Raw genomic sequence first — 26231 nt, forward strand, 5'->3', positions numbered from 1 at the left:
TGCATTTGTTTCACAAGATCAAAACTTAAAAGTTGATTCTCAAAATAGCCATGAGATACTTCCAAATTCTTATTTTCTCAAATCATTACTAACTAAGACGCAAACCTCCTTTTTCCCATGGAGGTTACATCCCTCAATATTTTTGAATCATACGTTCAAATCTTGCATGGGTCCATTACTGCCGGGTGAAGGAAGAACGCCGTATGAGCATTCACATGTTGCCAAATTTTCTCTTATAAAATATTTATTTTCCAAGAAAGTTATGAATATTTTCCCGTTGAAATCCTCAGACGTTTCAGATTAAAATACGAACAAATTTTTCTGAAATATCGGAAGAAAAATGTTCATGAATATTCCTGTGAATTCGTGATTTATCAAAGGAAATTAGGCAACGCCTAAAGGCTCATATGGCGTTATTCCTTCGCTCGGCAGATTAGGTATCTAACGGGTAAGATGTAGAGTCCCTTTATACTGAGAGTCAAGACAACACCACCTCATGGAGTCACAAACGGGAATAAAGATTACAGAAATTGAACGTTTTTCGTAATCTTTGATCGGCCCATTCTCAAATTCCTTTCTCCGTTCCTTCTCTCATTCCGTTTGTTCCTTGCCGAACCCATAATTCCCTGGTCCATTCCAGATTATAATCCTTGCAATCGGCGAAAATGTAATCTTTATTCCCGTTTGTGACACTGTGAAGGCCTAAAATACGGGAACCAATCGGAGATGGATTCACACTGTCTTGACTATCAGAATAAAGGGACTCTACTGCCGTGCTAAGGAAGAACGCCGTATGAACATTCGAGAGTTGCCAAATTTCCTTCGATAAAATGTTTATTTTTCAGGAAAGTTATGAATATTTTTCCTTGAAATTTTCAGGAACTTTAAGTAAACTTGCGAGCAAAATTATCTGAAAAATTGGGAGGAAAATACTCATAAATTTAACAGGAAATTCGCCTTTTATCAAAGGAAATTTGGCAACGCTTGAAGGCTCATACGGCGTTCTTCATTAGTACGGCAGTCTAGTAAGATGTATCTAAGATATGTAATATTATATATTTTGGCAACGTTGGATTATTTTTGATCCGGAACGGACAAAGTGCCTTTCCGACGAGAACGACGCGACGTAACGGGCTCATCAATTTTCACGGATTTCTGATTTTTAAGGAAGCGTTAAATAAGGAGGCCAGAGGCATTAGAGTGGAGGAAATGCTCAGGAGTGCGTTATCTTCTCGAGCTTTGTGCAATATCCTTCGTTATTTATGCTTTGCCTGCGCTTACGGTGATTCGTCTAGAGGTTCCAGCGTGGTCGAACTGGCGCACAGTGGATCGAATCTATTAGAGTTGTCGAACATGAAATTTTTGACTGAAACTGCAAATTTTAATGTTTATGTCGTCGCATTTGAAATTCTAAGGGGTGCCTCTAAAAGAAAATTTTACGAAGAAACCGATGGAACCACTTTTAAAAGCTCATGGTTTTGTATGAACGGAGTTATGAGCTTTCAAAGCTTCCAAATTTTGTCCAACCTCCCCTTTTGACTCGATCTACTGTGTGGCATGCGATAAATCGCATCGATTAAGGAAATAATTTTGGCTGGTTTTGAATTTTTGGTTTATAGGGCACAGAAATCTAGAGAATAATAAAGTAACAGTTGACTTTGGAGTCAGATTTCAGCAACGAGCTTTGATGGATGTTTTCATAACGATTGATATACATCCACATTAAAGAAATTGAAAAGTATGCGAGACTTCCACAAGTAAGACGAAAAGAAATATAAAAAAATAATACAAAAAACATTAGAGAAGCTTAAATCATGACAATAATATCCCACTTTAAGTTTCGGATTGATTTGTTTTCAAGACCCATGAATCCACTTCCACGTGGTGTTGTTTCTAACTGGAGGCCATGGAGTAACTGTTATCTTCATATTCTTACGTGTTTTCAATTTGTTTTTTCATAAAAATCGCTTGGTTTTACAGGTTTTCCTCCTTTTCCAATTCTTGCAAAAACATCACTTATGAACTGCTCGTCAATCGCTGGAAAAATACGAAAATAAATGGCTACTTGCCCTAGATTTTTTGCCGCAGACTAAGACCCCAGATCAATTTGGATTTTCTATCGAAGCTAGCAGTACCTATACAATAACAGTGCTTTGTGTCAGTGCAACATTAAAAATATTCAAAGTTCCCTTCAAGCTTCGTCTCAAAATCATTAAATTTCATTAGGGAGAATAATTGTGGAAATCGGTGCTTCAAGTTATTCGTTGATCGTGAATTTGAACGAGTCAAAGGATTGTTGCCTTACAAGCATTTTCCTACGGCGTAATCAATAATAACTTTCGATCCTCTATTTTTTGGTTTATCATTTTTTTACACAAACTCGAAAATCACCCGGAATTATTTTTTCTTACATGTCTCTTTTTGAAAAGAGCAAGGTACAAAAATATTGATTTTACATTGTGGAAGTGTTTTTTTCTTGCTTGACGATGCACTGTGATCTCAAATCTCGTATTTGCTGAAAGAAATCGAACATTTGCGCGCTTGCCGTTTGATGCGCCTTCAATTGGACAGGTCTGCAAAAATACCACCATTGGCGTCGAAATAGTTATCTCCGAGCGCCTTGCATGAATTCACCAAATTTTAATTGAATTTATGTCATGATACAGTGAAATCCACATTCGAAGTGTGAGTAAATTCTATGCGAAGCTTTTACGTATATCAGACATTAAATGAATTACCGTCCACAGTTATTTTTGTTTTTCCACTATCCAGAAGATTTTATATTCCGCTGCTTGTAGATTGAAGAATGACACTAGAAAAATTTATTGCGTCCTATGAAAATGTTTTATGAGCTGATTTCACGGTGTTTTTTTTTTATAATGCCTTTCGGATGCGGAAAGTTGGAAATAGAAATATATTTTGTAAATATACAAATGTTTGAATTACTGTAGAAGAACAGCCGCGGCAACGTAAGTAATGGCCTTGTGACTTATTAATATTATTTTCCATTTAATTATATGCACATTCTCTGTAGAATACGATATCACTATCTCGTATTTTTAATTCGTCGATTTCTACATGAAGAAGCGTAACTACATTCCGAGGTTGCAAAATTGAATCAAATAGTTTAATTTCTTACAAAATTGTTTCCATATAATTTTCTTCCAACATTTTTTCGGACATGCAATCCGTGCGGGTGAATTTGGCAGCACTAAAATGTTGTTACATTCTTTCTTGAGGGAAATGACAAAATACCCTGTTTAAAACCGGATGACTTTTTTGCGTTCAGCATATTTAGTATTTTTCATTAATAACTGCATTTTTTAAAATTTCAGACATCTGCAAATTCACCATTTGCGAGTTGTTATGCAGACTCAAATTGATTTTTTCCCGTGTTTATACGGAGCTGAGTTTTCATTTAGTGGTTTTGGTCAGCAGATCGTTCTATATCATAACAGCAGTCAGCCGTAATTCACCATCAAACACCTAACTCTCATTAAATTGAGGCACCGAAGACGGACAGTTCATAAAAAGGGTTTTCTTCCTCCACCTAAGTACATTTTTTTTTCCAAACATGCGCTGTTCAATTTTGATCTTTTTCTCGTGTTATATAATCCTTTTGTTCGTCGCTCATGTGAATTACGGTCTACCCGGAGGGCCCGATCTTCAGCAGGCGATAGAGGAAAGATTTGACCCACTAATTTCTCCAAGCCTTTCACACAAGTCAAATTGTAGCTAGAAAATCAGAACAACCCTTATTCTACATCGTGATATTCGATTCAACCCCTGCAGTTCTGCACTATATCCAACAGCTCCATCAGATCTCAATTCAGACCATTCTTATATCCAACCCCGGCAAACTGAGGAGCCGCATGTTTACTAATCGGAGCAAAAATATGATATTCATTCTAAATGACGTCGAGGAATTGCTGAATTTGATTTTTTATTCGATTTCAAAAGAGGAATCTTCCGAATCTGGCCGAGAAATAGTGAAAAATCCTGAACATAATCGGAGTGGTATTGAACACCGGTCGACAAGAACCTTGCCTCACAACTGCATTAAAATTGATGAAAGTTTTCTCCGGTCAGGGCCGACGGAAGCAAATTGCGAAGAGATTGAAATAACTTCCGCCGAACTGGAAATTGGCTCGATTCTGACCGATTCACTCTTCAAAAGAACTCGCGGTTTATACATAAACAATATCTGGAACTTCAAAAACTATCTGTTGTTCGTGTTGAAAAACGATGGACAAATGTCGAAAGCTGAACCGAGGCAGCAATTCGTTAATTCGACAAATGAACTGGAGAAAACTCATGGAGTAGAAAGTAGTCTGATTTTTTGTTTCAAATTCTTTTGGCGCTTTTTCAAAGGTCAAAAAACGATTATCTGCCACACAGGAGGTTGTGGGAAGTACGATCCTTTTACAGGTGACATTATCTCAACCGAGGGCAACACCAGCGAGACTTTTTTTGACTTTTCATGGAGTAACATGCACGGGAGACCCATGAGAGTGTTCAATGATATCTTAAGTGGCTATGCTGGCAATGCATCAAATCCCCCGACTTGGACCACTTCGAGTTTTTTTTACGGCAGCATTTTTCGTCAGTTTGGACTTACTCTCAACTGCACCATGAGATATGAGCTCGATGGTAAAGTCGATTATATTCATAGTTCAGACTTTGAAGTTGAGCATGGTCTTAAATACGGCGTCGACTTGCATTTCTTCGAGAATGGAATGGGTTATGGAGGGCGTTATTTTTCAAAAGTCGATTTTTCCGTCAGCATTGATACCAGCGCTCTGTGCATTGCCACTCCGCACAGTAGTTTCATGTCGCAAGGTCTGGTTATTTTCAAAAGCGTTTCGTCTTGTGTTTGGATTTTTATTCTCAGCACAATTTTTCTGTTCATCTTGACCCAGTGCTTCTTCCAGTATTCGCAGTGCAAATTATTCTCCCATATGTATTCTGAGGCTGAGATCGACCGTTACAGAAACACGTCATCGATGTTGACTGTTTACGCGTACTTTATCTGTGGGTGCCCACCGACTCTATTTTTGGGTCGTTTGTTTACGGGCAAGATTCTGTTTTTCATATTCAGCTTCTCTGCGCTCATAATCTCGACGGCATTTCTGAGCGGGATGACAACTTTGCTTAGCAACAGAGTATTGTACCCAGAAATCGACTCTTTGAAGACTCTGGAGGAATCTGACCTTTCCATTCAAATAATGGAGGACCCTCTGTTCGTCAAAAGTTTCCTCCGCCTACAGAACCAGTCGGAGGAATTTAATAGAAAATTTGAGTGTAAGGTGAGGTTGGGTAACTGGGCGGTGGGGTAACTGGGCAGTACCCTCTGTATTTCTACCAGATTAGTGCAAAAATTGTTTTCACTGTTGGCATACCTTCATTATGACGTAAACCATCTAGAACATGTAAACATAACTTCAAAAAAAAATTTTATGGTGAATGGTGAAGTGCCGAAAATTGGACAGCTTTTTTTTCAAAACAACGCCGGAGGTGGTCCCGAAAAGAGCCTCATATCTCACTCCCAGCAAGGATTTTATTCAACTTTGACAATTCTTCTTCATGTATGATGTATTTGTGTAATGCGTGAGTAATTACAACGTAATTGGATGAAAATACTGGCTGCAAAGGGTCGATGCCCAGTTACCTTGAAAATTTTCCCTTTGTGGGGTAACTGGGCACCCACCCCAAGGTAACTGGGCAGGTGGCAGTGGTGGCACCTGCCCAGTTACCCATTGCAAGGTTGCTGTGCTTCGGTGTTTGTTTACTTCTGAAAATGTCAAAACTAATTGACTATTGTGGACTTTTAAGTGCCAAAGACCAATAATCAGGGTTCCCAGCACACTAAACTTCTAACTTAAGTCAATTATAGCATAACTTAAGCATTACTTAATTACATTTTTGCCGCTAACTGTTGCGATATCACTTTTAACGACTTAAACATGGTTATATAAATTCAAATGAAATTCTCTGAAACCCTCATGAGAAGGACATTCTTTTCTGGCCAATGAGAATTACAAATAATGCCCCCCTTAAAAATTAAGGGAACTTTTTGGCGCCTGACTCTATCCCAGATCAGCCTTGCGGCTTAATTTTTTTTCATTTTTTAAAAATGTATCATGCTTAATCTCACTAAAAGTGGCCAAACGGTGTCCTGGTATACAATACTACTTTATAAGTAGTAATACAGAAAGTTCTAAGCATTTATCTACAGGAAACAATTTTTTTTTACCGTTATTCAATTCTCAGATTTGAGGGTTTTTTTGCCGCTAACTGTTACGACATCATTCTTAACCACTTAAACATGTTTATATACATTCAAATGACATTTTCTTAAACCTTCATGAGCAGGACATCACCTTCTGGCCAATGAGAATTAAAAATAATGCCCCCCTCAAAAATTAAGGGGGGTAGTCCAGTTACCCCACGACGTTGGGTAACTGGGTGAAAAAAACGGGAAATTTTTGAAAATTTGTGGGAAAAAATTGAAAGATGAAATTCGACTTTTGACTCTTCCTGCATTTAGACAAGGTGTTGTACTTACTAAAAAAAATTTAAAAGTAGCCTCCACTGTCAATATAATGATGGGGAAAAAATCATGAAATTGAAATTTTGACATTTTTCTCCGAACTCCTGCCCAGTTACCCAACCTCACCTTACTCTAGTTTTTTACATCGCTGAAATACTAACGCATGCAATGTCGTTTTTCTACAACTCCCCAGTATCTAAGAATGCATCATCGTTACCTGGAATCAATGACGGTTATTCTATAGACAAAGCTGTAGAAAATATTCGTCGAATGGCAACGAACGATGCGATTTTGGTGAGTATCCCATCGTCATCCAAAGGAAAAGATAGGCTATTTTTCACACACCACATTGCTAAGGAAGAATCGGACTATCATTTGATGGAAGAATGCTTGATGACGCATCCGTTGATGCTTACGTTCCTGAAAAATTCCTTCTTTTTTGAAAAACTGAATGAAATGATCTCCAAATTGTTGGAAACAGGACACGCTAGGAGGGGTTTTAGATACACACCTTATATGAGGCTAGAAGATACCTCTTTGACAAAAACAGGCACGGTACCTCGGGCATATAGTTTAAACGATTTACAATCACCTTTCGTCGGCCTTATCGCGGGTTTATTCATCAGTTTTCTCGCCTTTTTAGCGGAACTTTGGATCGATTTCCATCAAGACTCCAGTGCTCTGAAATTTTTAAAGCGCATGAGAATGGTTCGAATGGTGCTTAATTTAAGGAGTTTGGTGCGTGCATGAGTTTCCAGATTTTAGAAGAAGAGGGTTCTCCCTTAAGGAGGGGAAAGGGAGCGTCCAAGATTTTATTTCCTCGACTTTTTTTGGAATCGAAATTTCTGTTATGGTGTGATTCCACCGATGCCATGAGTGCCGTACCACACACTTTTTCAGGACGACAAGAATCTCGGTTGTCTTAACAAAAAAAAAATCGATTATGAAATTATGAACAGCTAATTGATTTCTCCGTGCAAAAAGTCTTGTTTTGCGTGAAAGAAGGAAAGTAAACGTGGCCGCGCGAAGTTCGGGGAAAATTTGTCAGGACAGGAAAGATTTTCATCAGATTTTTCTCAGATTTTTTAAATCTATTTCCAGTTATTGGCGCGTATACGTAGTATACCGCCTTTGCGATCGTTTCGAACCCTGCTCGATACAATAACCGAGTCCCTTAGTTCCTTACCGAAAAGTGACTACCGCGAACTTCTGAGATTTTCCAAAGCGTGTAAAAAGTTTATTTATCCGTCAATAATTATGATTTAAAGTTGTTTCTCATTCTGGGGCTCTCTAGTTTATGTGCAGTGAATACCAAGAGTCTACGTTACTTGGTTTTCTTAAAAAAAGCCTAAGAGTACGACGCGCTGATTCAAAATATGCATATATAAGCAGAATCAAGCGAACTGATTCGAGGATGGCTGAGCAGGTCGGCACTCTCGGAATGAGAATTTAACTCCTCCGTTTTGTTCAAAACGTTGCTTTGACAGATCTCCACACCTCTGTTATACTTTTCAAAAGTTGGTACCCGTGCTCTGATAGTGCTGTTCATCTGACAACAATGTCAGTGTCAGCTGATAATAATATTTTTTTCATATGAGGTTAATAAAAAGTTTTCAGTCAGTCTTTGACATCCTGAATAATTGTCTTGGTATTTATTTACTAATTTTACGGAATTATATTTTATTTCTTATTAAAACTAAGAAATACAGTGCAATCTGTGTAAGTGCAATCTGTGATGAGCCTCGAGACTCATTAGACCATTAGCTAAACGTGGCTCATACAGGAATCCACTTACCCCTCTCTTCCCCACGCTCCTGATCACTGCGTCGGCGTCTCGACGAAGGGAGGTTGTAAATTCCGCCGATTTTATTTTTCTGGAGTGTAAATTCCGCCGATTTATCATTCCCCCGATTTGTGAATTCCGCCGATATGACGTCCACCCAAAATGTAAATTCCGCCGGTCAATGTTTTTGAAACAGGATTTGTAAGTAGTGCAAATTTGCTTACCTCTATGTCTATGAGTTGAAGTCGGAGAGGAGAGCGTAGAAAATAAACATTTAGGGTGTAGAGAGCCCCACGTCAAAAAGTAAAACAAAAAAGAGACCCATGTCGTAAGAAGACCAACAGTTTTTCACTTTTTCACTGTGCTGAAACGGTATGAAACTGTTTTAACAAATTTGAAACGGTCTTGGTGAATTTTAAATTTCATAATTGGATTGTCTACGTGTGCTTTTTGCCTTTTGACGTCTGACCGAAGCTTGGCTGGAGACCCGACACTTTGAATCCGGACGTACACTTCCAGTTGGTAGGCGAGTAAAGCTTCAACGAACATTTTTATATTAGGGTGGCCGAAATAAAAAAAGTACTCCCTGAATTTGCTATGAAAAGATTCACAAGCGTTGATCGTTAGCGTTGTGTCGGAGGTGTGAAATGCCCACATTTGAGGCGGAACATCTTAACTTGATGCTCTTGCCGAATATGAGTGCCGTTCCAAAAACATTTTCCTTTTCCTCCATCGGCGGAATTTACACTCGCTCGGTGGCACCTATCGGCGGAATTTACACTTTCGGTGGATAAAAAATCGGCGGAATTTACCCATTTTCGGCGGAATTTACTAGCGCCCTCGACGAACAATAGCTAATGACGGTCGCCAAGCTAGACCGGGATCCTCAGCCCCTCGCCCAATTACTTACGCTTCATTAACCATTTCACCGTCACGCTAGGATTCGCCCAATTTTCAAAAAAAATTGTTTCGCGAGTTTTTAGCAATTTTTTCCTTACTCTCCGTTGAAACACGAATTAAAAGAGGTCTCATTCATAAAAATCGGCCGAATAGAAGAGAAGTTACAGTATTCGAAATCCGAAGAAATCAACAAAACTTCTCCAAACAAAAAATAAAATGAAGGGGGGAAAAAAGAAATGTATAAATTACAATTTAATATGATTGACCTCAGAATGTGACAAGCAATTCAATTATAAAAAGGAGAAAAAATTGAGTGAAATTACAAAAAATTAGCCTCTTGCAAGGGGCTTCCTTGTATGAGTTTTGACCTGAAGACAAGTAAATCCCGTTACATTATTAAAACGAAATTGACTCCATAGTTTTAATGCCTTAGTTTCTTGAATACGATTATTTTAAAAAAAAATAATCGAAAATGTATACCAGCAATTTTACCCATGGGGTGATTTCCTGAGAGCTGATAATATCACGAATTTCTCATAGAGCCCGTCAAAAATGGCTTGCTTTTTGGGCAGCCGATTCGGCCATCAAACCGGGGTTTAAATGGAAGCTGATAATAACACAAAGCTCTGAGAAAAATTTTGAGATGAGTATAGGAACGGTTTGTAAATTACGAGGAGAGGCGGGCATTCTGTTCAGCATATCGATACATAAGTATTTTCACACGTAGAATTTAATTTTCACGTCAGGGAGTCGACATATTTTGATTTTTGCATGAAAAGACGTTTAAAATAAAAAAATCAAGACATATTTAATACAATTGCATTTATATCGAGTAAATCTTTTTTCAATAATATAATGGGATTTATAATACCGGTGATTTGGGTATTTTAGCCCCAAAATACCTTTAAATCGACTTTATCTTCTAGGAGTTCGACAGAATTTTTCCTTTCTTCGCTTAAATTTTTCCGTAGCACTTTTCTTCAAGAATCTGATAAGATTTTGCTTGAGGCAGATCAAAAAACTTAAATTTGTTCGAATAGCTTTCTAGATTCACAATACACGGTCTCGTCAAGGTGCGTCGTTGACCTTGCACTGTTGGATCGTGAATTCTCTTGTTGTGCTGCTTGCCTTTTTTGAAATCTCTGTAAATGAAAACTAAAGGGGTTGATATGTGCGAGTTAATGACGCGCCTTATCAACACATTGTGTTGGAGTTCACTGCTTGTTATTAATTAAATTCCAAACTCCAATAAATCGTAAATAATGTAATGATTAATTATTTTTACGCAGGAATATATATTTGAGTAAGGTTTATTATTTATTTCTTCAACATTTTATTACTTGGTTGAGCAAAGGAACCAGACAGTCCCTCTTTCGGCAAGACTGCATTTTGTCTAAGCATGTGAGTCACGTTATGATTATCAGGTAATAATAAAGATTCATTTAACGCACAGAAAAAACCACTTCTATTATTTTATGGATAAGTGTGGTATATTCCATCGATCAACCATTATTTTCCTATTTCACTTTGTTCTCCTCCGTTCGCTAGTCTTCTTTTCCATTAAACAAGAGGTAAAACGTTAATTTGCTTTCTGCTAAAAATGACAAAAAAGGAGATGCAGGCAAAGAATTCTGCCGAGAAATATCGATTAAATCTATTTTGATACGAGTGAAAAGTCTAGTGGTAATAGAATCTCTCCATTCTCAAAGAAGAGTGGAAATATTATGTGGCCTGTGATTAAATTATGTGTTTGCTAAATAGAAAACGCGGACAATATTCTAGATAATAGAGAGATATACCTAGTCAACATCAGGATAGATGTTGAATTTACGATGTCTGAATCTGAGAGAATAGGTTATCAACGTCGCAACAAGAAAAATTAAAATACAAAAGATAATTACTTTTAAATTGTAAATGAAGATCTCTCTTAATCGGTGACAACTCTACAGGGGGACAAATTATGATAAGAGTAGACATTTGTTAGGTGCTCATGTCATTGGAATGCTCTAATAGTGTGAGTTTCGTTTATACTAAATAAAATTCTCAAAGGATGCTATAAGCACATGTCGCAGCCCGTTTTCGGAGTTTAAATGAAATGGAAAGGGAATTCGGTTTTTTAGCTGTCCTAAAAATTCGGCATTTTGGAAATACGCGGTGTCATATTTAGGCCATCAAAATGATTTTCTTTAAGGTACTGTTGGTCAGATCCTGAGAAACGTTTACTGAAAATTGGACGAAAAAATATTCATATACTGAATTCCCAGAAAACGTATTCTATCAAAAGAAATTTGATAACGTCTGAAGGCTCATACGGCCTTCTTTTTTAGCACGGCAGTAGATATAATCACCATTTTTAGCAAAACTGGATATAATTCAAAACAATGAACACTACATTTAAAGTCGCTTGACACATAACCAAACAGTGCATTTTCCTCTTGATCGATAACAGAGCGGTCCAAAAGCGGAAATCTCTCTACTCCAAAAGGAGTGCGACCGGAAGTTTGGACTGTCATGACGACTGACTAACGAGTTCTGAGGAGAAGTTGAGACTGCCAGCTGACGTGTAAAAACGAGCAAATTGGGCGAACTCACGATAAAAGCGCCTGACGTGCGCCAGCAGCAAAACTGATTAAATTGATTTATTAAAACCCCGGACTTCTAAAAGGGGAGGTTACGGGGAAGGGGGTGGTGGATCCATCTGCAACTTTTAATTAATGATCGAAATTGCCGATTGATTCATTTCGGAGAGAGCCCGGGTCGGGAAAAATATGTATGTTGCGGGTTGCCTACCGGGCCGGGCTGCGCGAGCGAAAAATTTACCTGATCTTCATGATGCACCCCCTACACCCCTGCTCTGCCGTGCTATAGAGAAACCCCGTATAAGCGCTCAGGTATTGCCGAGTCTATTTTCGTATCACACTTTTTTTCTCGAAAACTTGTGAATTTTTAAATTCTTAAAGATTTTGTTTACACTTTAATCGGGTGTATTTGTAAATTTTAAGTTTAAGGAGTCACTTGATAAAGTCTGCATTACCATAGGAGAAGATATGAGATCTGAAGCTGCGTTACGGGTTTGTCATAGAGGAGACAGGAATATGGTCCAGAGTCGTGTAACTCAACGCTTAACTATTTATTTTTGTACTTTTTTTTCATTTATATCTAATTATTTTTATTACTAACGAAACAAGGAGGAAAAAACTGAGGTTTGTCAGTGATTTTTGTGTGAGGAGTAAATGTAAACTGTAATCGCTCTGGTTCCTTTTTGCTAAACGCGATCCAATTAAAGGGTTAATTGGATTGCATTTTGCAAAAAGGAACCAGAAGCATTGCAATGTTGCTAAGATTATGCAACTCCATCCTTTGCAATGCAACTATTGAAATCCTGAAAAAATATGAAATTTACATGGTATATTTTGTTCTAAATTTACAGTTTTAGCGAGTAAAATGGAAACTGTTTATAGATTATCAGGTTTTTCCTCCACGACAAAAGAAGTTGCACAATCTTAGCAACATCGCGATGATCCTGGTTCCTTTTTGCAAAATTCATTCCAATTTAATGGCTGAAATTCTAATTTTTGGCATATCTGGCTTTTTACAAGCATGCATATATGGTTTGCATTTTGCAAAAATGAACCAGAAGCATTGCAATGGTGCTAAGATTGTGCAACTTCATTCTTTGCAATAAAATTACTGAAACCATGTTAAAATATTGTTAAAATTGTTAAAATTTACATAATAATTTTTGTTTTAAATTTACAGTTTTCAGTGAGTGAAATAGAAAGTGTTAATGGGTAATTAGGTTTTTCTTCTGAGGCAAAAGAAGTTGCACAGTTTTAGCAACATTGCAATGCTCATGGTTTCTTTTTGCAAAATGCAATCCACTTTATCGAAAGAAATTTGGCACCGCTGAGATTCTCATACACCGTTCTCCTTATACCCTCATCGATGCGGTGTGGGTAGGTTCTCGTCCCTGGAGAGAAACTTTGAGCACTCTTGAATCCCCGATCGGAATGGAGGCCGAGCCACCCTCGAGTGTTGCCTTCGGTAAATTTCATTCTTCACTCAAAGTTTTAATGAATGAGCCGAATAAATACTTTCAATTTTTCGTCTTTGCAGCCGGTTATTGTCTTCTCGATTAGGAGCCGGTTTCGAGGGCTCTACACCTCATATTTTTCCTCGTATCCCCCCGTGATTGGCTGAGAGTCTACTCCTTCAAACTAGAGCGTATCAATTTTGTTACGTGCTGCTTTTCGAAGAAACTTATCCGGGTAAAAACCAGGGTGGTAAAACTTCTGAAATCGCGACTGAAATCTCTAATATGTCTTGTGAATATTTGCGTGCAAATTCACAATAGAGAATTTGCAGGTGTCTAAAATCTGATGAATTTCGTACTTAAGTCGAAACTACTGAGTGAACTGAACACGAGGATACCCTTGGTTCATGAATTGAACGATTATCGGAGAAGATATGACAAAATGATCTAATATGCTAAAGTAGGTGTGTTTAAATGGGAAATGCCGCTAAATGGCGTCACAAGGCGGTTCATTTTCTCACTTTTAAATCTATTTTTATACTATTTCCCATATCAGAAAAAAATTAGAAAAGATAGTGTGAAATCAGCTCTTCAAGCACTTTCAGATGAAGCAATCAAAAGTTTGCATGCAAATTCTCCATTGCACTCAAGTCAACATTTGGAGTTTGTATTGATGAAAAAAGCAAATATCTGATAAATACTTCATGAATACAACAGTATTCACAATATTTGACAAATACTGCATAATACTGACTGAATTATTTAGCCTGTAAATGTGGCTATCGTTTCATAAAAAATGTACAATAACTCGCGAGCTACGGGGCCGTCCATAAATTACGTAACACTCTTTTCTTGCATTTTTGCCCCCCCCCCCCCTTTGTAACGTAGTAGGTCCCTATCCTTTAACACGTAAAAACAAAATGGCGTAACGCTCTATTCGGGCCCCTCCCCAAACAGCGTTACGTAGTTTATGGACGACCCCTGTAATGGTTATATTCAAGTATCTTAACGTGTCATATAAAGTCATAAGAGTAACGCGTAATGCGTGACACTTAACGCTTAAAGGGGCACGAAGCGTTTAGAAGGGGTGCACTGCAAAGTGGTCAGGAGACGTACCCCCTAGTTTCAGTACAATTGTCGTTTAATTAATCAAAGGCAAAGTTTTAGCTTAATGTGTAATATAAAGTCATAAGAGTAACGCTTAACGCGTGACACTTAACGCTTAAAGGGATGCGAAGCGCTTGGAAGGGGTGCACTGCGAAGCGGTCAGGAGGCGTACCCCCTAGTTTTAGTATAATTGCCGTTTAAGTTTTAGCTTACTGTCTGTTGGGTCATGCATATGAGAGCACCTGTCATATGTGGAAGACTTCATCAAAAGGTTGATTTTTACCTGAAACAGAAGAAAGTTGCAAACTCTTAATTTTTTAGAACTCAATTGGATGGGTTTTGCTGCACAAGAGGAATTACAATAAACGGAACTCAAGAGAGAAATCAATGAAAATAGACAGAGGAAGAAAATACATGGACATGGAAGTGCAAACAGGTATAGCTTTATTATTAATTTTTTTCTTTTTTTTTTTGATTAATCCATTTGTCAGTACAGTGGGTAACGCTCATGAGTATGATGAATGGGTTACCCTCCCGAAAAAATTGAGAACATTTTCTTAAGCAGGAAGTAACTTTTGCATTTTTTAAGTGTTTCGGCAAAAGTACTGTAGATTAGCCAAAAAAACTTAAATTACAATGATTTGTCATTGTAAAAAGTACAGTATTCGAAAGAAATTATATTTCAGGTTTTGCAAAGTTGAAGGTATAGGACCCTGTGCCTATCACAAAGTTTATTAAAATCATGGCACGTTATTTTTTGCACTATACATTTTTTAACAGTAGAAATCATCGCAATCTCTTGTAAAGATCTATTGAGTTTATTTAAGTTATCATACATACATATAGGTCACTTTATAGCACTCCCTCGCGCTCTACGACACCTAACCTCCACTGTCCTCTGTCGAACGACAACCTTTGGGGCATTGAGCACATTAACGAACACACCTTAAATTATCAAAGTTTGTTAAGATCATAGAATATTATTTTTTTCAAGACACGTTTTATCATATGCAAATCATTGTGATCCTTCGTGTAAAGATCTATTCCCTAAGTTGGACTGTTAGGTTTATTTCTTCGGGTTTCGTAAAAATTACTTTTTCTCATGAGTTCAACTTGAACCACCCTCAATCATGCTGCAAACCATGAGGTATATCGACGGTGAAACTACCAAACCACGTATCTCGTTTGCGGTGTTTAAAAATCTACGCTCACATTTTATTTTTTTGAAGTAGACCTAATCAATATCATTCCTTGAAATTTTCACAGAATTTTCTCCGCACGAAGAGGAAAAATCACAGAAATTTTCAAGACTGGACGTTAAGTAGTTTTTCATTTAAAAAATAAAGTATGACAGGAAGTCTGCGACGTCGCAAACCGAGATACGTGGTTTGGTAGTTTCACCGTCGATATGGTACCTCTTGAAAGTAAGGAGCACCGGAAAAAACACATTGGATCTAGAGTCAAGACTCTTAAAAATATCGACAAGAAAAAATACTCTTGATTCAATCAGATTTAAGCTTAAATCAAGAACCAAGCCTCTTAATTTGAGCGGATTTCCTTTTGATTTAAGCTTAAATCTGATCGAATCAAGAGTCCTTTTTCTTGTCAATGTTTTCAAGAGTCTGGACTCTAGATTCAATGTATTTTTTTTTTTCCAGTGAGCTGTCGCGAGAGCGACTTTTAAAATATGGCTCGATTTTTAAAATTTTCACCTCTCTCAAAAGTGAACGATTTGTGTAGGCTTTCTGAGCGATGTGAGGGTTGGAAACCAGTGTATTCCAGCCATCTAATTTGGCAACTCTGTTTCAAGGGATGCTCTGGAGCGTGAAAGCCACATCGCAGAAATATAGAATAAACTTCAGGCAGCGTTTAATAACTCGACACCGGAGGCCATTCCACATTGGGACACGAGTGCCACTCAACCGCCGCGGCAGCAGAGTCCTCGTTCCTAAGCCGAGGCTTCACAGGCAGCGCGCGACGCGAAGTTTGCCGCGCGACCGGGAGCAATGCTGCCATGATGGCGAAGAGAACAGTCAAATTTTCGAAATCGATTTTCCCTCAAAATTCGTCCAATTTCTTTTAGATGAAATAGCTAAAACAGCAAAGTTCATCTTAATTGTATCAAAACGATACTAATGGGATGAAAGCCCTAATCGCACAAAAAATGACATAGTTTCAGACAAGACATCAGTAAGTGGCAATATTTCGCCAATATGCACTGGAAAAAAAACACATTGGATTTTTGCTCTAACAAAAGTTTGCAACAGGCCCCTTTCCCGAGACGGGTCAAATCAATCCGTATTTAAATACATTGATTTAATAGTTTTAAGTGTTGCCTATGTTATTTTTATATTTTTAAGGGTAAAAAATGCTTTTATTTTTGAAATTTTCACCTGCAACATACTAGTATTCTCTCGGCTCCCTCCTCTTCCACAATATGTAACTTCTCTAGAATAAATAGTCCGGTAAATTCGACCTGGCTCAAAATTTCTATTCGAAAAAACACTCGTTACGCGTTTTCAATCACTGGTTTTCACTTGTATGATACAATTCCCTAAAATGACACAAATCCCACCAATTTAAAAATACTAAAACGTGGCTCGTAGCCATTGGAACACCAATATAAAAAGAAGACGAGCGGAACAGACACAACATGGAGACAGAGCAAGGGAAAAGACGTGAACGACTGATGACGGCGCAGAGATACAACTATTCGTGCTTGACGGATGTCCGTGTTGTATCTGCAAAATTGAAGGCGCTACGGCGGACGCGTGGCGTGAACTCGCAATGCTCAGCTCTGTGCTGCCAATGAGGCCTCGGTAATGTGCTTAACGATATTTTTTAGTGAGGTTCTTCTGAGGTTTACTTTTTTAAAGACATTTCAAGGATACACTGGAAAAAAATACATTGGATCTAGAGTCCAGACTCTTAAAACATCGACAAGCAAAAATACTTTTGATTCAATCAGATTTAAGTTTAAATCAAGAACCAAGCCTCTTAATTTGAGCGGATTTATTTTTGATTTAAGCTTAAATCTAATTGAATCAAGAGTCCGTTTTCTTGTCAATGTTTTCAAGAGTCTGGACTGTAGATCCAATGTGCTTTTTTTTCCAGTGGGCATGTTTTCAACCCGTTATTTATGAAGGCTTGCGTTTTATTATCACGCTTTACCAAGTAAAGGTGCCAGTCGTATACTACTAACCATACCCACTAGTTCACTGTAAATAAATCGACATCGTTAAGCGGAAGGAGTCTGTTTAAATTGACAGGTTTGGAATTACTTTGATTCAAAGTAAATGAATTGCTCTGCCGTGATAGCGAAGAGAGCAGTAAGTGTCAAATTTTCGAAATCGAGTTTTCTTCAAACTTCGTCTGATCTCTTTTAGATGAAATCACTAAAATAGCTAGAACAGCAAAATTCATCTTAATTATATAAAAACGAGACATATAAGACAGCCGTAAATTCCCAGAGAATGACATGATTTCAGGCAAGACGGCTGCAGTAAGAGGCAATATTCCTCCAGAGAGCCAATGAAAACAGTGCTTTCAAGTAAATGCTAAGTTCAAGCTTTCAAGCTTGCGTGGTCGCATTTTGGACACACATCAAATACATTTTCAGGTTAGACAATAGCAAAAGAGGGCCTTTGCTTGTAAACACTGTTTCCATTGGCTCTCTGGAGGAATAATGTCACTTACGGCTGTTTTGCCCGGAACTACGCCATTTTTTGCGCACTTATGGCTTTCTTTTATTTCTCGTTTTAATACAATTCAGATTAATTGGACTACATTTTGCAATTAAGAACTATAAATTTCGGCCCGGTTTAAAAACAACGTATGTGCCATTAGTTTCCCTGTGCACGTTAGTGTTCTTTTCAAATGAGTTAGAATGTATGGCTCCAAATTGCAAAATTCAGTCAAATTTTGATGTTTAAGTTACTTTAATGATTTCATCTAGAAGAGATAAGACGAATTTTGAAGGAAACTCGTCTTCAAAAATTTGAAACTTACTGCTCTCTCCGCTTTTACGGCAGATGTCTCAAATCATTGGACCCGGTCGCGCGGCAAACTTCGAGTCGCGCCCTCCCCGTGGAGACGCGGCTTCCAAGCCGTCATCGACAGTATCCAGTTGCTTTATAAAGTCGGAAGTCGCTGGAAGTAGCGCTGCGGAAAACCGCGCTCTATTGAGCAGTAAACAAAAGTCCCGGTCGCACGGTCGCGTCTTTCTATTGCTTCAGGTGGACTGCAGCAATCAAATAGGAACTACACTGCCGTACTAAGGAAAAACGCCGTATGAACATTCGAGAGTTGCCAAATTGCCTCTCAGAAAATAGTTATTTTTGAAGAAAGTTATGAATATTTCTCCTTGAAATTTTCTGGAACTTTAGGTGAAATTGAGAACAAAATTATCGAAAAAATTGGAGGAAAAGTCTTCACAGATTTTCCCGAGAATTGGTGATTTATCGAAGGAAATTTGGCAACGCCTGAAGGTTCATATGGCGTTTTTCCTTAGCACGGCAGTACAATTTCTCACTCGTTTTGTGAACAACGTATAAGCCATCAGTTTCTCCATGTGGATGGGTGCTTTTATAGGTGAGCCAGAAATGAGGGGCTTGGAGGGCGAGGCGCAAAAGTGCAGTTTTTGCTATTTTGAGAAATACGTGTTTAAAGTTTCAAAATTACTTGTAGCCTAATGGTGGTAAAGAAATTTGAACTCACTTTTCGATGCTTTTCATAGATGACATTTTACTTACACTAGATTCTGCTTCTTACACGGAGAAAGAAAACTCGTGCGTGGGACCCGAAGTTTAGGTCACATGGATCTCTGAAGTTTTCAGATTGAGCATCTGAACACTTTAGGTCTAGCTGTCGAGGTTAAAATCACACATCTGAAGCTTCAGTTCTCTCATCTGAAGTACTTCAGTTGAGAGAACCGAAGTTTTTCGGATGTGAAAGCCGAAGTACTTCAGATGTAAGAACTGAAGTTTCAGATGTGTGATCCGAACCTCGACAGTTAGACCTGAAGTGTTCAGATGCTCAATCTGAAAACTTCAGAGATCCATATGAACTAAACTTCGGGTCCCACGCACGAGTTTTTTTTTCTCCGTGTAGTTTAAATTCATTTACGATAGACTCTTTATTATAATATTTTTGTCTTCACTCCGCATGAACCGGTTCCATGAACTTTACCGAGCCATTCTTCAAACTTATTATCTCTCCTCTGTTTCTTCAGTTTCCTTCAAAAATGCTGTTTTATCATATCTAATCTTGCCAAGCATAGTGCGGTCGCCGGTCGGCGCGAGACGGATATTAGTGCCTACCAGACTGCTGGAGTACCTCACGCATTGCACTAAACACAGTGCGGTCGCCAGTCGCGGCACGAAACGCATGGCGCCTACAAGACTGCATGAATACTTCACGCATTGCGCCAAACACAGTGCGGTCGCCGCGCTGGGCGCTCATCACGTTTCGAGGTGCCGACTGTACGGATTCAACCGAAATCAGCCCAATTACATCAGATAATGCGAAAAAATTGATGACTTTCAGTGATACAGTTCTCTGTTACTGACATCGGAATTGCACTCGAATGCGATATTTTCTCTCTAAAAAAAACACGCCTTTATTAAGTTGAATTTCTTTGTTAAAATTGGTAAGTGAGTGTTTTAGACTCCTGACAACAGAATTGCGATCTCAAAATTGTAGAAAAATGACGAGTAGCTGAAAAAATGGAACCGATTGATGCGATATATCGCATGCCGTTCTGACACAAAATATGGCGTCCATCGAATCACCATAAGAGAAAATTAGGCGCAAGGCGGAAGACCTGCTCCCGGTTGAATCCACCCAGAGAATGCATCATTCACCTTAACAACAGAAGTATAGCTATCCTAGTATCTCTTCTTTCTTTATTTTTTCAAACAACCAATTTTTCAAATGACTGTATCCATACTCTATGCTAATTTTTAATTATTCGAAACTAGTTAATAGCATTTTATGATTGATTATGAGCTGTTTTCCTGAAATTTGTACCTATGATTCCAACAAAACGACGTACAAAATAATTTCTGATTCTCTAAAAATTGGCATCAAGGGTGCTTCTTCAAACATTCAAACACGGTGGCGAGGCGTAAATGATAGATTGTTGATATTTCTCTATTTGAAGCTATAGTAAATAATCGATTATTAAGGTGTTCGCTGCGAATATCCTGTTTATCGATCCTTGCCCGTAAGTTTAAATGGCAAATCAATTGATAGATCGCAAAGCACACCACGCCACTTTTCAAACAAGGCAGCGCGAAAATGTTTTACTCTTGAATAAGCTTCAACAAATTCCAATAAAGCCTGTTTTTATTCTCCAAAAGCGGGTTCAAGAGAATGGAGAGTGTCTGACAGCTAATCGACTAAGCAAACATCCAAAAATACGTTACCAGTCGTGCCTAACCCACGCTGGAAATTATTTCACATTGTGGATTTGTAAGAATATTCCGTGGTTTAAAGATGCAAATGGCAACAGCGCAAACCCTGAGTACTGTTTAAAACCACGCGAGAAAGTCATCTCTTAATCCACTTTAGTGGTTTCGCACAGTTGTAAAAGAGGGCCTTAGAAGGCCAACAAGTAATCAGTTTTAAGCGCCTTTTATTCGTATTTCATACATTCAAATGATTAGTATCAAGCACAAATAATTTACTGAGCATTAATTTTAGGGGAAAAAATGAACTTCAATAATTTGACACGAAAATAATTGCTCTATCCTCTCTACCACCTTCATTATTTTACCAGTCAACATTAGAATCGTGTGAAAGAATGAATGTAGGCCGCATTCATAGTTGTCTCTTAAACAGATCCTCTCCTTAGGAGTTTTCATATGGTTCATATTGTGATTAAATTAAATTAAATTTACTATGACTTAACAGTGGCGTCATGAATAGGAACATTTTTACAAATCTTGAGTAAAATTCAACGCGGTATAGCTCCAAAAATTAATCCTAGCAGGGATCTGCACTAATTTATCTCTACACAAAGTTGAAAATACTGAAAGAAAATTTGTGCGTGTTTTTAAAATTTAAAGATGAGTGCGTCCCTCCCTTCAAGTTTGTCAAAATTGTAGCTTTTTTTCTCCTCCATTTTCTTTTCCTTTTAATTTATTTATCACAGTGGCAAATCATTATAACCCCTTGCAAAGATCCGTATGCAAACGCATACTATTAAAATTTAGGGACGATTCATGAAAATTGGCGTTTAGGACATCTTTGAACCTTCCTTATTCACAGGGTAAACCGAAGTGCTCTCCTAAGGAAAGAATTAGTTAAAAGAACAAAAATTAATATGACCCTGTCTGAGAGTCATGTGCACGATGTTGATGAAATTACCGGTGTACTCTTCGTAAGAAATTCTTGCTCATGGAAACGAATAAACGGTAGTGTAACTGAGAGTCTCAAAATACGTGCACAATTTGAGGATTGATAGGGTCCCTTCATTGGAAGATTTGAAACAACGCGGCCCATGGATGTCACGAACTTGAATAAAGATTACACAAATTGAACATTTTTTGTAATCTTTGATAGACTCATTCCGTTTGTTCCTTGCAGTGCCCCTAATTCCCCAGTCAATTCCAGTTTATAACATTTGCATTCGGTTAAAATGTAATCTTTACTCCCGTTTGTGACACTGCGGAGGTCTAAAATACGGGAAGCAATCAAACATGGATTCGTAATGTCGTCACTTAGTATGAAGTAGAGTCCCTTTATACTGAGAGTCAAGACAATGTGAATCCATTTCTGATTGGTTCCCGTATTTTAGGCCTTCACAGTGTCACAAACGGGAATAAAGATTACATTTTCACCGATTGCAAAGATTATAATCTGGAATGGACCGGGGAATTATGGGTTCGGCACGGAACAAACGGAATGAGAGAAGGAACGGAGAAAGGAATTTAAGAATGGGCCGATCAAAGATAACAAAAAACGTTCAATTTGTGTAATCTTTATTACCGTTTGTGACTTCATGAGGGGGTGTTGTCTCGACTCTCAGTATAAAGGGACTCTAGTCAATTCCAGTTTATGATATTTGCATTCGGTTAAAATGTAATCTTTAATCCCGTTTGTGACACTGCGGAGGTCTAGATTACGGGAAGCAATCAAACATGGATTCGTAATGTCGTTACTTAGTACGAAGGGACTCTAAGGATTATAACATATCGATGTTTAAAGTTTTTCAACTATCGATATTGGCAACCTTGTGTTGACTCCAGCGGTTCAACCGTGAGTGTGTTTTTTCCTTCGGTTTTTTTTTTTTTTATTCTGTGAACGGTACTTTGTTACCCTCCCCGTGCTCTGTGTATTGTACACCGTATATTGATGCCGGATAATCGAATGAAAATTTGAAAGGCGAGTTTTCCCCCGCTCCTCGGTTGATACAGGCTTATTGCTTATAATTCAACGAGAGACTGGGTTTCGCTGGGCTCACAACGATAGGTTCTTCCGTGACTCGAGGTATTTTTGGAAAGCGCGGTCCTATTTTTATTCGATCAATCCTAATAGATTTTATCTCGTTTAAATTTCGATAAACAAAAAAACAAAAACACGCCATGTTGAAAGGGCCTTAGAAAGAGCATTTGATGTCAATGGCCATATATCCTTAAGTTAAATAGTTAGTATAATTTTAAGATATTCAGCGTCTCAGGCTTTTATCGTCTTTACAGATAATTTTGAAAATGGGAGTATGTACGAAAATTTAGATTTTTAAATTAAGAGAGGTGAAGAGATTTAGAATTTTGGTTGTAATATTGGGTTCATCGCATGTAAGTGGATTTGTATTTCTGTTTATTGTAGGGGAGTAGATCTGTGATTGGAGATATCGGAGGGCAGAGCAGTCCATAAGTATGTGTTTGATGGTTAGAGGTGATGAATTACAGAAGTGACGGATGGGTTGATTTTCTTTGGAGATGATATGACTGTGAGTGAAAAAAGTGTGACCTATCCTGAGACGCGCAATTTGGACTTCACATGATCTTGTTTTGTGGTTTTGCACAATGGCGGGTATTGATAAAATATATACATGATGAACCTGCAGGATTGCGTATTTTGGTTTGTGGCGTTTCAGACGTCCTGCCACGGAGAAAAATCTATGGATTTTAAACCAATTAGTGGTTCCTATGGAACACCACTAATAGTAGTGAAGGCAACATATAATGGGAGTACATGTACCTTAGTTATTGTATACATACCATACTATGGTACGAGCTACCTTCTCCTCGAAATGACCCTAAATTAATCCTAGGTATTTTTTTATATGTAAAAATTTTAAAAATCCGATTTTTCCTAACATGTCACTAATATTTTTATTTTTTATCTTCGATTCAAAAAATAAGAAAAGCCTTTATATGTGTAACAATTGGACGTATTTCTACCAAACAGACCTATGTGCAAGTGAGAAATGTGGGGTGTGCTCGTTAGTTCTCTTTGCGTAAGAGTGAATGGGAATAATTGTGCGCCAGTGACGTCAGCGGCAATGATAGTGCGCACTCTAACGACGGGGAGATCGTCGTCGGGGCGCTTTAACTCGTGAGCCCTGTCCACAAGGCTCTCTTGCCATGCCCGCGGCTCATGAGTTCCGCATTCAGTTGCACATAGGTCTCTTTGATAGAATGCAACATCCCGCTTTTCCAATTCTTCAAAAGGAACCACACCCACTTTTACATTGCTTCTTATGCAGCTTTCTAGAGCACACCCCACATTTCTCACTTGCACATAGGTCTGTTTGGTAGAACTACGTCCAATTAGAGGAGGTTTCTTAGAGTAAGACTTTCGATGACGTATTCTAAAATTGCATTAAAAAATTCTCTTAATATTGCTTAATTTTTTGGTTGACGAAATGTTCATAATTTTCCTCTGAAATGGTGTGGACCCAGCACCATTTCTCCACCTTGTTTCCTCTGAAATGAATGCCTCATTGAGGGTAATTTTTATATGGAGTCTTTCTTCAGTATGGAGGTAGACCTAGGTGGAAATTTCCTTCTCCGTCGCTATGAAAAAAAAATTTGCGAATTGGTATACGCACGACACTTGTTTTCGTTGTCATTATTTTTGAATGACAGACATTAGGCGAAGAGGATTTAAAATGAGAATTTCGGGGTCGCAAAAAACTAAATAAAAACACGTGGCCTTGAGACCGTCACAACCTGGATACATGCAGATGAGGAGTTATTCTGTCTGCTGAAAAATGTTTTAAATGAAAATGTATTTCCAGAAGTTAAATTTTCACTTTGGTTTCCCCCCTTTTTTGTGATTTTATTCTGAAATTTAAAAAAAATTACTCATCTTTGGGTGCTAAAGTTTGTCTTATAGCAAAAGTCATTCTTAACAAGAGTTAACTACCCAATCTGGGAACTCTGTGGAGAATCACGCACTAGTGTTAAATTATTGTTGAAATAGGCCTTTTTTAAGTTATATTTTTTTATACATGAGAAACAGGATTTTTTGGAGTAACCGAACCGTTCCCTAAAAAAAACTGAACTTTCTACGCTTGAGCGACATTTTTAGGGCACATTATTTTAAGCTCTGTGCGAGGTGTTGCTAAACTTGTATACCCGTTTCTCTCATTCCACGGGCAGTAAATTGCCTAAAAATCCTGCGTTGAAAATGAGGTTATAATTTAGAAAAAAAATACCTACAAAAATGGTCACGGAGCAAAAACGTCTAGGTTCGTTATAATGAGAAACACTATCATATAAAAGTTAAAGAAAATAGGTATTGCTTCCCGCCACAAAAAATGGCGCCGATTCCCATGGAGCAGTGCGGGCCTTTACCAATGGATACATAGTAACATACCCGATGCAAAACGACGGGAAAGAGCCTACACTAACGTGATGAACGCTCAAAAACTCTTTTAATACGTGCGTCTCTACATCCCTACTTTTTTTGTCATGGGAACGGAGTTCCCCATGATATTACAATCGTTCCGATGCTATCGCTATGGGATTCCCTATGCCTCTGCGACCTTGAGCGTTTCGCCCAGTCTCCGATTTTTGGTTGATTTTCCGATGTATCAAAAACCGTTGTATTTTTTAGCCAATCATGTCTCTACGTCAAGTTGTGTTGATTTCTAAAATTCGCTTTCAGCGAGTTTTTTTCCACCTTGAGATGTCGTGTCTGACTGGTAAATCTGCGCAGAACCACGAAGTTCCGTTTTTAGGCAAATTCTTTTTTTTGGGAGGTTTTCATTGCCTATTTTTCGCCATCAGTTTTCTGTTCGTTGGTGCAAAAGATCGCCTACTTCGTTGCTCTTGAGAAGCCGCCATTATCCCACCTCAAATTTGAAAAATAGAAGTAAAGAAATAATAACCATCGTACAAGGTGGAAAATTGTTCTGGAGGACTCGTTACGGACAAAGAAGTCAAAATCAGAGCTCGATTGATTGATTTAATTCATGGATAAACAAATATTGCCTCAGCTTACTGCCGCGATGGCAAATGCATGCTGAGATGAACCGTGAGAGACATGAAAACAGTGCGAACCATGGCTCCTACAGCAATGCGCTTAGCTCATTTCTCTCTTATCCCAAACGCAACGAAGCGTCAACGTCTCTTGTGATAAGTCCCGCCCATTGCCCGAGTCTTTTGTATGCTATTTTTACTCGCTCAAACGCCGACTCGTTATAGCCTAGTTGACTAATCCGCCTCACATTTATGATTAGGTGCGGGCAATAGGCGATCGGGAGTTCGATACCCGACGATGGTTGTTACTTTTTAATGGTTGTATTGAATGTTTTAGACTAATCATCAAAAAATAATTAATACTAGATGATAAATGTACGAACATTTTCTCGTGAATTAATATGTTAAACAAAAATACTGGAATGT

At 38.2% G+C, this 26231-nt stretch overlaps 1 protein-coding gene across 1 annotated transcript in view; it reads right to left on the bottom strand.

Annotated features, from left to right (window-relative positions):
• Positions 1 to 26231, bottom strand: part of Dop1R2 (dopamine receptor 2) — a 323217-nt gene that overhangs the window by 74212 nt on the left and 222774 nt on the right. The window lies entirely within an intron of this gene.

The sequence above is a fragment of the Bemisia tabaci genome, chromosome 10 (genome assembly GCF_918797505.1).
Source record: "Bemisia tabaci chromosome 10, PGI_BMITA_v3".
Lineage (NCBI taxonomy): Eukaryota > Metazoa > Arthropoda > Insecta > Hemiptera > Aleyrodidae > Bemisia > Bemisia tabaci.